The sequence below is a fragment of the Agelaius tricolor genome, unplaced genomic scaffold (assembly GCF_023055355.1).
Source record: "Agelaius tricolor isolate 1412-34295 unplaced genomic scaffold, bAgeTri1.0.p SCAF_2, whole genome shotgun sequence".
In the NCBI taxonomy this organism is placed as follows: domain Eukaryota; kingdom Metazoa; phylum Chordata; class Aves; order Passeriformes; family Icteridae; genus Agelaius; species Agelaius tricolor.
The window spans coordinates 5,092,613-5,106,594 of record NW_027269262.1 but is presented as its reverse complement, the minus strand read 5'-3'; the positions used below and the strand labels follow the sequence as shown (position 1 = coordinate 5,106,594).

The window sequence follows — 13,982 nt, the reverse complement described above, 5'->3', positions numbered from 1 at the left end:
CAGTATGTAAAGTTCATGCTAGCTTGAGCGGCAGCACACTGTGTTTTTCCCCTGGTGAGCAACCCCCTCTCAGCCCCTGAGCTTTAGCTGGTGAGGTTATGCAGCCTTGCCTATTAGGACTGCTCTCAGCCACATGCCTCACTGCACTCTCAAGTCTCAGGGCCAAGAGTAAACTTTGAAGGAACCCTGCCAATTAAATGTAAGCAGAAAACAAAGTCTTCATTTTTCAGCAAAGCTAATGTGGTCAGAAATGTTCTCATGCTGCTGCTACTGATAATTATTATTTTGCATTCAGTAACGATGGCTGTTAACTCAATTTGAATATTAAATTCTGTCATGAAAATGAACGTATTAAAAATGAGAGTTGATCAGATTGTCATTGGTAAATAGACTAAATACATTTTACTACTGGTGAAAAGTGAGCCCTTCTGTGACAAATGTTTTACAGTCTTGTTCTGGGGACCTTACAGGAAAAAAACCCAAAACTTAGATGGCATGCATTATCTACAATAGGCAAAGACAAAACATTGCAGAAAGGTTAGGCCAGATGAATTCCAGTAAACCCTTTATATCATTTCATAGTCCAAGTAGATTACAGCAGGTTGCAGAAAACATATTTGAGGAATGACATGCAGAATTTAATAGAATATACTTGGATTAGTTCTTGTACTTTCTCTATTTAAATATAATTGTTTCAGTCTTCAGTTCAAATACAATAATGTTGCAGTTTCAGTGTTTAATTGTTCTACTGGATTGTGACCCTGCCTGCAATGAATCTAACAGCACAGACAGTCTTCAAAGAGGTCTTGTCTTAAAAATTACAACATTTTCAGTCCCTTTATCTTTTTTTTTTTTTCAACATTAGAAGCAAGTGATGTACATACAACTAGAAAACTTCAGTGCTTGAAGGATCTTGATTGTAATCTTGCTACCCTATGAGACAGCTAAAAGCTATGGCAGGGGAGATGGCCATCTGACTGTCAGAGCTGGCCCAGAGCTTCTAGTGCAGTCTGGGCACCAGGAAAAGCAAGGTGGTCATAAAAAATTTCAGAATGTCCCAGACAGATGCTTGGTTGCCTGCTGCACTGCATCAATGGATTTCTTGTGGGAATATATTGGATTCATTTCTCTTGGGGCCTCCTAACACCATGAAGGTCTCAGGTAGGTGCCAAACAGAAGGGAGAACAAAGAATTTTGCTTCAAAAAGCCCTTCAAAAAAGATCAGATGCACTTCAGCTTAAAAGAGAAGTAAGAATATGACCATTCCAAGGGGATGCTTGTAATTTCTTCCATGATTTCCATAATTCAATACCTTACAATTATGCATTTCAAAGTCATCTGAAAGTACCAATAAAGACAGATTGATTACTTTATTTGTATACATTGCTATGAGACATTATCATTCGATGCTGCCAAAGTCAGTTCTATGCCAGCCCTTGATCTAAAATTAGAATAAGGACAAGGAAGTGTTCTTTCCTCTACAATGATCACCTAAACCCAAATGAGCCAAGAGAGGCTGAGAGACCATAAAGCAGTCAGTACCAATGAGTGTTTGCTCATGGAAAACCACAGGACCTCCAAACAGGCCCTTTGGAACTTTATTGAGAACATAGACAAATTTCAGCACCCAGTCAGCAAAGTGCTCAAAATATCCACTAGGAATAGAGCTTGAAATTTACCCAGAAGAGGTAACTAGGCAGGAGAGACACACTGTGCAGCAATGTGAAGGACTCAGAGTGGTTTTAGTTTCCCAAAAAATATCATCGGCCATAGCAGCTGTAGAAGGTATTGTGCATTAAGTTCTGCTCCCGCAGCTGCTCCTCTGAGAGCAACAGAGATCTCACAGTGTCCATCCCTGCAGCTCTTCCCTGCCTGGGCAGTGCAGAAAAATCTCAGCCTTGAGCCTGTGTAGTGCCATTTCACAGATACTGAATAGAGGGTCAAGGATATACCTTTTGGCTCTTACTTCCAAAAGCAGGTTTGGCACTTCTTCACAACCACATAACTGCTCTTGAATTCAAGCCCTTGGCTAAAGTAGGGAATCTGTTTGTTGCTCTCTGGAAGACAATGCCTTCCATATAACCCTGACCCAATGTAGATGTAAGGTTCTGAGAGCTCAACCTGCACCACAGCCTCTCCATCCAGGACCACCTATGAAGAGGGTTTACTCAAAGGATTGTCCACATCTAACTCCACAAGTGCTCAGCCGGCTTTCACCTTAAGACACAGGATGGGTTTGTACGTGTGTACCTCAAGTTATTTCTGTGCACCCTTCATGTGGGCATTGGCCCAGATCCATGAGTGTGTGCACATGCAGATAGATAAACAGATAATCTGGAACTGTTTCAAAGCAAGGGAAACATTTCTCTTTTTTTTTGTCTTTCTTTCTTTCTAGCCATTTTGCAACAACTTGGCCTTGGGATCTTCCAGGGAGCTGTGTGTATATATGAGTGACACACTTGCCTGTTTTCACTGCTCCTGCTTTATGTCAATTTAAGCATCTTTCCTACACCTGGAGGAGTTCAACAAACATCAGCTCACAGGTGTCACACTCCATTGGCTGAAGGCTGGCTCCAGAGAGTCTAGCCAATATCTGCTTTGGCTATTAACAGCCTTGGAAAGGCCAAGCTCAGTGTGTGTGGGGAAGCAGGGGGAGGAAAAGGTGGAAGGAAAAGGAAGGGGGGGTAACATGTATGTGCATGTGCATTTGCTGCTGCTTTAACTTTCCATCCATTTAAGAGTTTAAATACTACTCAAGCACTTAAAAAAACATTAGGACACATTCCAGCTTTCTCTGCCAGTCAGAGGGAAAAAATGTTTGAAACCCTGCATCTCAGCACCCCGAGGGCTTTATGATTTGTTAGGTTTAGTAGTTCAGAGGATTAAAAAGACAGAAATATTAGTAGAAAAAGAAGAGGAAAAAGTCAATGTATTCACTGAAGCAAATCTAATGGGTTGCTGGGCCAGAGAAGAAAAGGTTCTACTACCTGACTGAATCTTATTTATATTTCTTGCTCCACAATAAAAAATAATTTTCTAGACATTCCCCCCCCCCTTTTTTTTTTTGCTATGCTAGTCACATTTCCTAAATCCTTTATCAACGACTGCTCTGCATATGAATGGGCTGTAATTGAACTGTCACATTCATGAAGGTCAGTAACCTTTCATTAGGAAGAATGTGTCTTTCTTGATAAATTGCAAAGTCCCTGAGGATTTGAAAGCATTTTTTTTTTATTTCATTCTTTCAAATATACCTTAAAAATCTAACACAGATCTTTCTCTCTTTTCACAGTACTCTGACAAACCCCTCGTCTTTCTCTTTGTCATAGGCAGTTCCATGCAAAATATTCAATCACAAGCTTTCACTGTGACCTTCTTAAAAACAAAATGGGAAGCATAAGCCCCCCACCCTCAACCCCTCACTTTGAATTGCAGATTGCTAATACTTCTGCTTAAAAATCCCCAAAAGTCAAAACCGTGAGATTAGAAGCTTTGCCGTGTCCTTGCTTCTTCAGACTGGTTTGAGTTTCTATTGTAATGCAACCTAAGTCACACTCTGTTGGTGCCAGTACATCATTCCATCTTCTTGGTGTGTCCATTCCTGTGCAGAGATGGACAGACAAATGCACCAAGTAGTGACAGGCTGCATGAGAAAAACAAATTGGGGGAGAGAAAAAAACTTATTTAGTACTGCAGACAGTTTTCAATCCCTTGCCACAGGTTAGCTGCATGCAATTCATTCTTCCCTATCTTAGGAAAATAAGCTTTTCAGAGGATTGGTTTTGCACCTTGATCTGCACCCTGACACAGCAGGGCCCTTAAACTGACTGGCTGCCAAGTTCATAACTCCTTCCTGAAGTTCAATTCCTCCTCCAGATTCTGATCAGAAAGCGTGCAGCAGGATGCATGGAAATGTGTTAAGCTTCCCACCCTTACCAGTGCAAAGGTGCCTTCAGAAGTGTTAAAATACTACTGAGGCTGCTGGGGCGGAAGCCATCTGTTCCTGTGCCGTGTTCTAGCTAGCTAAGCCTAGTGCCCATCTTCAGCCACTTGACTGGCTGGGGATTGACTGTCAAGGGGTCAGAAAAAAAGACAACTTGGTGGAAAGTCAGATAGATAGATAGATAGATATCAAGATAGAAACGCCACAACATGAAGTAGGTGAGACTTGATAACTGGAGGCAAGCATCTGGCTTTCTGTGTTAGCTATTCAAATGCTTCAAAAAGTAACATGAATTACAGGTTCTTGAGAGACTATCCTTTTATTGTCAGCATTTATAAAATTGTGGTGATTTAAGGTACACCCCATAAGATGGAATATAGACAAAAGAGGAACAAGGCATAATTTCTAAGCAGTTGAAATACTTTGATGGTACAGGCCACACTGGAAGCTTTTTATCTGGAAGGAAAAAAGAAGCAAACATTTCTTTTGATTTTTTTCAGGAATGATTGAAGAATTAATACTTTAATTAGGCTTAATTCACTTTTCTGAAGACTTCTCTCAACTAGTGAGTTCTGTTGGGTTCATATGCTCAGCTTTGAATGGGAATCATTTACTGCAGTACCACAGAATGGATCTTCTTCCACCAGTAACAGAAGTCATAGAAAAAACACTCTCACAAAGCAAAACAATAGAGGTTCTGCCTGACTTCCATATTAACATCCTCCTTCAGCAGCAAGAGTTTATTTGAATTCACATGGAGAAGGTCTTTATTTAAAAGCTAGAGGTCCTGTTATGCTCCAATTCTGCAATAGTTCTGTTAGATAGAGATAATTAATGCTATAGAAGTAGATATATATCTGTGTATAAAATATTGAAAAGATCCAAAGTTACGTTTCTGATCACTCTGGCTGGGAAAAGAGTTCTATTCTTATTTAACCAGTTCCCGGACAGCAGTAGGATAATATCAGGTCTGTTACCGTATGAATGGAATGGTCCCTGGCTGTTATGGGGGATTTCCTCTCGCTCCTACATTCGACATTCGACATTCTCGACATTCTCGACATTTGGGGGAGATAGCATCTGGACTTTCCTGGAATGGAATGTCTCAAGGAGCTCACAAGACATATACCTGGACATTACTTCATGGCGGTACTCAGAAACTAGTACATGTGAATGGATCTTCTGCCTGGACACTCAGACATTCATCTGCATCTCTGAGCACGCCTTTGTCGGTTTCTACATCTGTATGGATTCAACTACACATGAGAAGGAACATAAAGAAATATGTGGTCATCCCTGCCCCAGGCAGAATAAACTGTATATAAGCTGGTCACTGGAAACACTCGGGGTGAACCTTAGGGGGAACACTGTCACTCTGTCAGCAGGAACCCAAGGGCACCCAGCGGCTGCACCCGGGGCTGACGCTGTCTTGGCTGTGGTGGGATTCCGAAATTCTCTATTTTTTGTTATTCGATCTAATAAATCTCTGTTAAATTGTTATAAATTTGGCTACAGATTTGATCATTTAGAACAGTTCTCTAGACACAGAGTTCATGGTGAAGGGTAGCCAGGGGTGCCCAGAAGCATAAATGAGCCTAGACAATTAATCATCTGAATTCTCTCCGCCACTTGTGAAGTGAGGTACTTGCAATAACACTGTAAAGAAAAAGACCAGGCTTCACCAGTGGCCAAAGGGATGTGGCAAACACCATCTAGGACTTTAAAACAACAGAAAGGCCTTCACAGACCATCACTTTCAGAGCCACCACATTCAGGCTGCTCAGTGTAAGAGTCTGATGTAGAAACCCCCACTACAGTGGCATCTAAGGTCAATAAGCAAAGAATGATTCAGACTTCTAGTGAGCAGGGGCCACTAGATGCATCAAGCAGGCAGGACTGACTTGTCTACATGCCTGACTGGGGTACCAAGATGACTTTTGTTTCTGCTGACTGCACAGGAAGCCAAGGTCTAGCAACTTGGCAAAGTGTGCAGAATTGCTCACCAGTCTCTTGACCTGACACACTGTCCTTGCTCCTGTTTCATACTGGGCAACAGGAATACAGCTCCAGTTTCTAGCACCCAGTGTCATTGCTGCTCTGTGTGGAATATATTAATACAGTCTTGTGTGGGACTTTTCAACTGTACATCAGGAGATGCCTTTGTAGGAACTCCCATTTTGGAGGCAAGATGCTGACTGCTTTACTAGAGAGAGTAAGCAAAGAAGAAAAAACAAGTTATATTTTAATGTGGGACCACTTAATGTTGTCCAAGTTATGGACCAGTTTTCCCAAGTGTTAATTTGAAGACTACAGATGATTTAATCTCTTGCCATGTATTTGGGTGTGCTAGTGATCTGGAGAATGTTTTCATGCAAGTGCCCAATCATCCAGACACTTCCAGTTGCTAAAAAAATGCCAGAATTAACTGACAGTCAAAGCAATTCAAGTGGAAGACTACAATCTTGGGAAAGAACTTACATCAAAATAAATATTTTCGCAGATATTTTCTAGCATGCCTGCCCTAAAATGCCCTATAGGCAATAATTCCTAAGGTGTACTGTTATTTTTCTTCTCAGATAAAATGTTAATAGCCAAGTGAATATGAGGTTGCTATTTACAAATCTCTGTAGAATTGATGTTTTGATTCATGCACTTTGGTCCTCTGTCCAGAGTATACGAATTTTTTTCCTCACTTGGAAGTAGGTAGTTTCCTACATCGCAGTACTCGGATTCATACACAGCTAAATTGGGAATTCAGCTGCAATCAGGGAATTCAGATTCCAAGATCTCTGTTGATAACTGCTTATGGAAAAACAGCAGAACAGTATATCACCTCATTGTATATATCCAGACCAAAACAATGAGACCTCTCAAGCACTCCACACTGTGTATAAAATAAAAGTCATTAAAGAATTTGTTTTGAAGTGTGTTAAGCATTTTCCAGGCAGGTGGTGAATAAATCCACTTTACCACTTCATGGCTTTACAAAGAAGCCCCTCCATTAACATGGGAACCCTCTTGTTTGCATTTCTTAACAGCTGACATTTGTACCTTTCTAAGGAAAGTGAAGGGCATCTCATTGCCTCATTGTTTAAATCAGTGTGAAAATAATGGGGATGATAGGGAATTGGAGCTAATTTCCTTTGTCTCCTATTCAGCAGATAATGGTGGTATGTGTGGGATGCTAAAGGCCAGGCAGAGGAGGTGACCTGAAGATGACTTCATTCTTATGAGGTTTATCAAAGGCTCCTGTCAGTCAAATGCATGCTGAGAGATTGGGGACTGGCCATCTGGTCCAAAGTTAATCAAAGAGGAAAAAGGAAAGTGAGGAGGTGAAAAATCCCCCTGTCAGCTTTGTGGAAGGTGGAGGGAGAGGCAGACAGAAGAGGAAACTCGGGTGCTCCAGTAGCCCAGTACTCAGACTCGGTGGCTGCAGAGGAGGCATGGAGCAGAGTGGAGTGGAGGAGAAGCAGGGAAAAGGAAAAATATTGTTGTTTTGAAATTTCCCTGGGATGATCCCACACCAGCTTTAAGTGGCAAGCCTGAAGGTCACTGCTGCTGTTAGCCATGCACAGCAGAAGCAGAATTGTTTCACTTGTCCTCAGAAAAAAAAGGGGGAATGACTGACTCACAGTAGGGAACCAGTGCAATATAAAGCACAGGGTTTTCTGTCACAGAGCCAGACTTCCTTCCTCTGAGCTCTGCTTCTTGCAAGCAGGAACAAGAGGTACAGCCATGCCACCTTCGTGTCCTGCAGATTCAACCATACTCAACTCCTCACCTTCTACCCCCCCCTCCACCCACTGGGCTCAAAAACAGATGTCCTGCAAGCACTACCCACAGCCAAGAGGTTGGCATAGTTTGCCCATAATCACTTTTCTGTCAGTGCTGACCCACATACATTTTTGCATTGTGCGTAAGCTAAGAGGGGTATAGAGCAGGGATTTATCAGCAAATGACTTGGATTTTGCTGGGCATCACACAATGCTTGTACGTGAAAGTGAAGGCGCCAATCAGATAACTAAAATACTATTTAAACGTGTGTGCATGTATTATGCAAAAATGCATTTCTTCACCAAAGATGCATTCTGAAGTAAAACACCAGAGTGTGACAGCCTGATTTCCATAACTAGCCCTGTTCAGCTGCTCAAATCAGCTAAATAGAGACATATTTTTAAAACTACAAACGTCCAGATTGTGAATCCCTCCTTCATGCTGGCAAGTAGTCATGCTAATGAGTAGTCTCCTTGACTCCAGGGGAAAAACTCTTGCCAGCAAAGGTTTCACAATCCCAGCCCTAAACATTTCTAAAATGATTTACCAATATGAACTAACTTAAAACAAAACAGAAAAAATGAAAAAAAAAATTTAAAGGGAAAAAAAAGGAAATAGTGGAAGGTGGTTTTTTGAGGGCTGCAGATTAAGGCTGAGCATTAAATGTATTCATGGAATTAGCAGAGCAAGGGATGAATGTGCTTCCTGTAATACACACACACAGAGGCTCCTCCCCCCAGGACAGAAACATCCTAAACCAAAGAGAATGAGAACTAAAGAGTTTGGCTGCCTCATATTCCTGGGGGTGGGACTTGCTTCTCCATTAAGTTTCCATTCTGCATCTTCCTCAGGTTGAGGTCCAGTCAGGCCCCCATAGAGAGGAACATATGGAAAACAGTGGTAACGAGCTCTGCTCTACCTGCAGCTTTGCTGAGCTGAGTCTCCTCCAATGCCCTGTTTGGGAGCATCACTTTGCATGGCCAAGTGCTGCAAAATAGAGCTGAGAATAGTGAGAATAGCATCAGACAGGACTTTTAAACCAAACCTTTACAAAGCACCTAACCCAGGGAATCTCTGCTTAACAGAGGATTTCAGTTCAGGATATACAGCTCTGTCTGTACATACAAAATACAAACGTAACTATAGACTCACTGCTTGCTGTCCTCTTATTTTTATTGAGTTTTTTAAATGGCAAGCAGCCTGCTACACTAGGCAGCCTGAAACGGGCACAGCCAAAAATGAGCAAGGGTGGATAGATATTGGGACATCTAGAATTTTCTTGCTGCTAATGTTTGATGGGACCCTTTGGAACAGCAATAAAAGTCAGTGAACAATCTCAGGTACCAAACACGCGCTCTGCTTTTACATATCATAACTTGCATTTACGTTCTGCTGAACTACTTTACCTGAACTGTGATGACTTCAGAAGGAAGAGAGTTAATAGCATTAAGAGTTCTTTTTTGGTTTTGTTTTTATTTGCACAGCTCTAAATCTCAGAGAAATATGACTAAGAAAATGATCTTTCCCAACCCCTGGAAACAAAATGCAGCCATTTGGATCCCAACATAAAAACAAGCATCAGCATGTCTGAAATTCTCTGCCGGCTATAATTAAAACTCACGAGTGACTACGACACAACTGTTTCTGTCTTTATGACATGAAACATGCAGAGATTTAGAAATGGACTGACAGAAAATTCAGCAAGGAAATTTCACCAGAAAACTTCTATCTCCTGAAAAAATTAGGTATTTTTATCAGGCAGCAAGCCATTATCATAATATTTATGATTTCCCTTGCCCAGTTCCTGCTGGATCTCACAGAAGGAAAAAGCTTTAGGCTTACCTGTGTCTGGCACGGATCCCTAGTCTAACACATTGGTTGAATACACAGGCCTGAACATGCTGTCATCAGCATATCCTCCTTCTTCTTGTGAGCCTGAAATAATTCAATATGCTAAATTAGACAATGCCCTAAATCAATCAGTAGCTCCATTTTCGTCAGTAGCTCAGAGTATTTCCATAAGCAGGTGGGTGATTTAGCTACCTAACCCTAACCTGATGGACAATAAGAGACCACATCCCCTTGAAGACATTGAGAACATTGAACTGTGCTTTTTTCCCCACACTTCTCACAGCTCCCTTATTTCTAGTTAGAAATCACATAATTGCAAATTTCACATTGTTAAGTAATTTCTGAAGGACTTTTTCAACTTCTCTGCTATACTTCATGGTCAACAGCACGCATGCTGAACACATTCTTTAATGATAGCCACAGTAGTAATTCACTCAGAAACAGTTTTCTTTCAAACACTTCAGAATAGTAAGGAGTTGGGGGAGGGAAGTTATCAGCACTAATACAATTTATTAGACAAACCCTATGTGGATGCCATGGCAGGTCTGCTATCAAAGGCAAAAACCTTCAGGCTTTTTACATCCCATAATCCCAATGAAAGCCTGCTTTTTCAGATACCCTGCAGTTCATGAATCACTGGCTGTAGCATACAAAATCCCCTTTTTAAGTAATTACTGTACAATAGACAAATCTGCATAGTGGCTGATGTTATATAAAATATTCCAAGGCAGTCTCAAAACCACAATGTATTAGAAAAAAATCTCTACTGGAAACAAGTGTCTTTCAGTAAGTATATGTTGTCAAATAGGGGATGCTGTGATCTAATCATACTAGGTCTGTCCTGAGGACTGGAAATGGTCTGGCAATGGAGGAACCCAAGCCAGTCATGGACACTGAATATCTCTAGACATTCTTTTCTATTTGTTTCACTTGGGCTTCAATACAGCCTCAAGCTCCTGATTTTTACATAATTGGATGGTTCTGTTATTGCCAACTTAGTTTTCAAACATCAAAGAACACAGAATCATCTCAAATCCATGCATTGCCTGAATAACGGGCCTGGCTTCCTATGTTCCATTTATTCAGCAGAATGAACAAAAAGCCCTCTATTTTTAGGAAAATGCCAAACCTAAACCGCGATCTTGTCCATGCATTGCCTTGGTAATGGAGCTGGCTTCCACATCTTCATCAGAATGAAACAAAAGCCTAGTATGTTAGAAAGACAACAAAATTTCACCAGGATCATATCTCTGTACTTGGCTCTCATTTATCCTCACACCTGAAAAGTTCAGCTTCTACATTCAGCAACAAGGAAGATAGGTTTTCTTTCATGAGAAGCCCTTATTTGCCTAACTTTGGTTTCATCTGTGGACGAATTACTTCACCAAAACTTGTACCCTTCAGCTAGTCTGTAAATCAGACCTGGAGTGACAAGTGAGTGGCATTTTGCCAAGTCACTTCCAGAACAGACCAGCAATGCTCAGTCATACCCACATAATCAGAAAACAAACAAAAAATGATAAAGAAGGGCAGAACTGTGTTACAATTTACAGAGCATGATGAATATGTTCAATTTGGACTAATTGTAAAATATGTTCTATTCATCTACTTGCAATTTAAGATCTGGCTAATGGCACAGCAGAAAAAAAATCTGAACTGGAAAATTAGGACCACTTTAATTGCAAGACTACGGACTTTCCTCTTTCTTTCAAAGGAAGCACACAGAACTTCTTCAGTGGATGCCATGGCTTTAGAAATGCTATCTGAATCAGACTTAGCATTTTCAGAAATCTCCTGTACCTCCCACAATGTCCAAGGTTTATTACACACTTTATTTTCTTGTTCTTGGTGCAAGAAATCTGCGGGACAGTTGGAACTTGGTTTGCAAAAAGAAAAATTATAGTGCGCCACAAAACAGAAGGTCAATCAACATTTTGGAAGTGCTTTATGAACTGGAAATCTTTCTCCAAAGTATTTCACTACAGCCCAATAAAACATTACATGCTGGTGGAATTTTGTCCTTTTAAAGTTGGCAGTGCTTTCTTTGACAAAGAGTAAGTTTTGTTCAGGGTTAATTTGCTTTTAGTGCTCCTCCCAAAATCAATATAATCACTGCAGTGCAGTTGACAGGTTCCTGAGATAGTGTAAATTAAGTGACCCACAGCAACCAAGGCACAAATACCAACTACACAGTGAAAACATGGAGGGACAGCAATTACCATTAAAAAGGCAAAATCTGGCAAAGGCTGTCTGTATTAGGTTTGTGTGGAGCTCCCAGGCAGGCTGCTAAAACATAAGTTTTTGTTTGAAGGAAGGCAGAGCTAAGATTCAGAAGACTTTTCTGGGTTAGGTCTGCCTTTTTGCTACAAGCATCAGTCACCAAGAGTGCAAGTGGTTTAAAACACAGTGAAGAGTTTGGCAGAAATTTGGACTGCTCTGTATGTGGGATGTTGTGATTCCTCCAGCTGCAATTCCCTAGGATGCATTTCACCTAGCCAACACCTGACAGGAAATATTTAGGAGGTTATAAGTCTTCTTTAGAAGAAAGTTACAGCAGGAAGGGGTCCAATATAACAACTAAAACATGAAAAAAAGCTTTCTCACAGTTTGTGTTCTAGGTGCTGGCTGAAATCCTGGCTCCATAAAAAGTCTTTTACTGTGCACTTCCAGGATGCCAGGTTTGTCAACATCTAGCTAGCTTTCATATATATTTGACCTATTGTGTTGCCTGGCACCATGGTCAAAGAATAGCAGATTCAGTCTCAGTGTGAAGAAGAAACACAGCACACAGTGAGATGGTTTGCACAGTCCTACCTCAGGAGGCAGCCATTTCATACACAAAGAAGGTGTCCCCATCCTTGTCATTTATTGGATTTATTTGACAGAGGCAGGGAGGGAGAACTTTGAGAGCATTTTTTGACACAGCTGATGTGTTGATGCTGATCTTATTTTTTCTCTAAAGAGTTTTATTGACTCAATAGATTACCAAGATTTTAGATTCAGGGATCACATTGCTGCAGCAATGACAACCGATTTGTCTGCTGTAACAGAGACACAGTTGTACCACAACTATTCCACAGTATCTAATCAACCTTTTTCATACACATATAGGTTACCTGGAGGCTTTAATTTAAAGAACAGAACAAAGTACCCAGCCTTATGAAAAAGGGTAGCTGTGGCTGTCATACAGATGTTTTGCTGAAAAAAGCCCTAACTCACAAAGAAAATCAGAGAGGTGGGAAAGAATGGGTGCAGCCTATTCACTCCTACCATTTCTTGGGAGTTTAACAAACCCATTGCTGTCAAATTGCAGGAGTATCAAAAGACAAGATGGTCAGTGTCATCTTCTCATCTTCTCATCATCTAAGCCCAAGAAACAGAAACAAAAGTTTTAAAAGCTCTTTTTTTTTTTCTTTTTTTTTTTTTTCCCTGAAGCACTTCTAATGCCTAATATCAGCCTTTTTACCCATTTTCCTGGTCAAACTATCAATGTGAATGAGCACTGGAGTGTGTGTCCATCCTGGCAGGGTATATGAGCTCACAGAATCATAACTCAGATTAGAACATAGCTTCCAGAAAAAAAACCCAGGCATTGATCTGTGCCTTTTTTCTTGTACTTCCTGTTAGCCCACACCCTTCCAAAATACAGAAAATGAAAAGATCATCAGAAGTATCATAAAATGAAAGAAAAAATCCCCATGGTTCTGATAATAATTTGGAATATTCTATATGGCCACTAAACTCAAGCAAGGATCTTTGATCTATTGTGCTGCATTATGTAACTTCAAGAAAATGAGATGGGAAGGTAAATATACAAAGTAGGATTTAGTAAGATGCTGGGTGAAGAGGGACAAAACCCCTTTTTATGGTTGTCAGGAAAAAGGAGGGTGACATTCTTGCAGAGTTAGAAGGAGGTCAATAAATCATCATCCTTATCTTGCAAACAGTGCCTGTGACTTCAAAAATTAGCTCATTTATTCTGCACAATTAAATTTATTGAAGTGTGACAGAAAAAGTTTAGCAGTCGCTGATGCAGAAAGGCAGCAACAACGGAGGCAGGCAACTGACTGAATGACACAATTAGTTGATTTTCATTTTATTTATCAATATAATTATTGAATTGTATTCATCTTATTTCACAGATTTTTACCATTATTAGAGCCCAGGCCTCAAGGGAAAGAATTAGTTCAAATTTTCAGTCTAACTTAATGTGATTATCGAGCTGGTAATAAAAGAAAAGTTCTATAAAATGCTACACAATCTTGTATTCAATGTCACCCCACCATCCAGCTCTGAAATCCAGAAACCTTTCACGTAAAAGCAGTAAATTGAATGTGAATTGTGAACATCCTACATTCCCTAGGTGGCAACTGAACCTCTGTTTGTAGGATCCCACCTTGATGTGACCTTAAAG

General features: G+C 40.6%; 1 long non-coding RNA gene across 1 annotated transcript in view; it reads right to left on the bottom strand.

Annotated features, from left to right (window-relative positions):
* Positions 1-10,165, bottom strand: part of LOC139601811 (uncharacterized) — a 29,862-nt gene extending 19,697 nt beyond the window's left edge. Inside the window, exon 1 of the long non-coding RNA XR_011683029.1 lies at positions 9,560-10,165. This is a non-coding gene — a long non-coding RNA (uncharacterized lncRNA). The remainder of the gene's footprint in view (positions 1-9,559) is intronic.
* Positions 10,166-13,982: the final 3,817 nt, after the last annotated feature.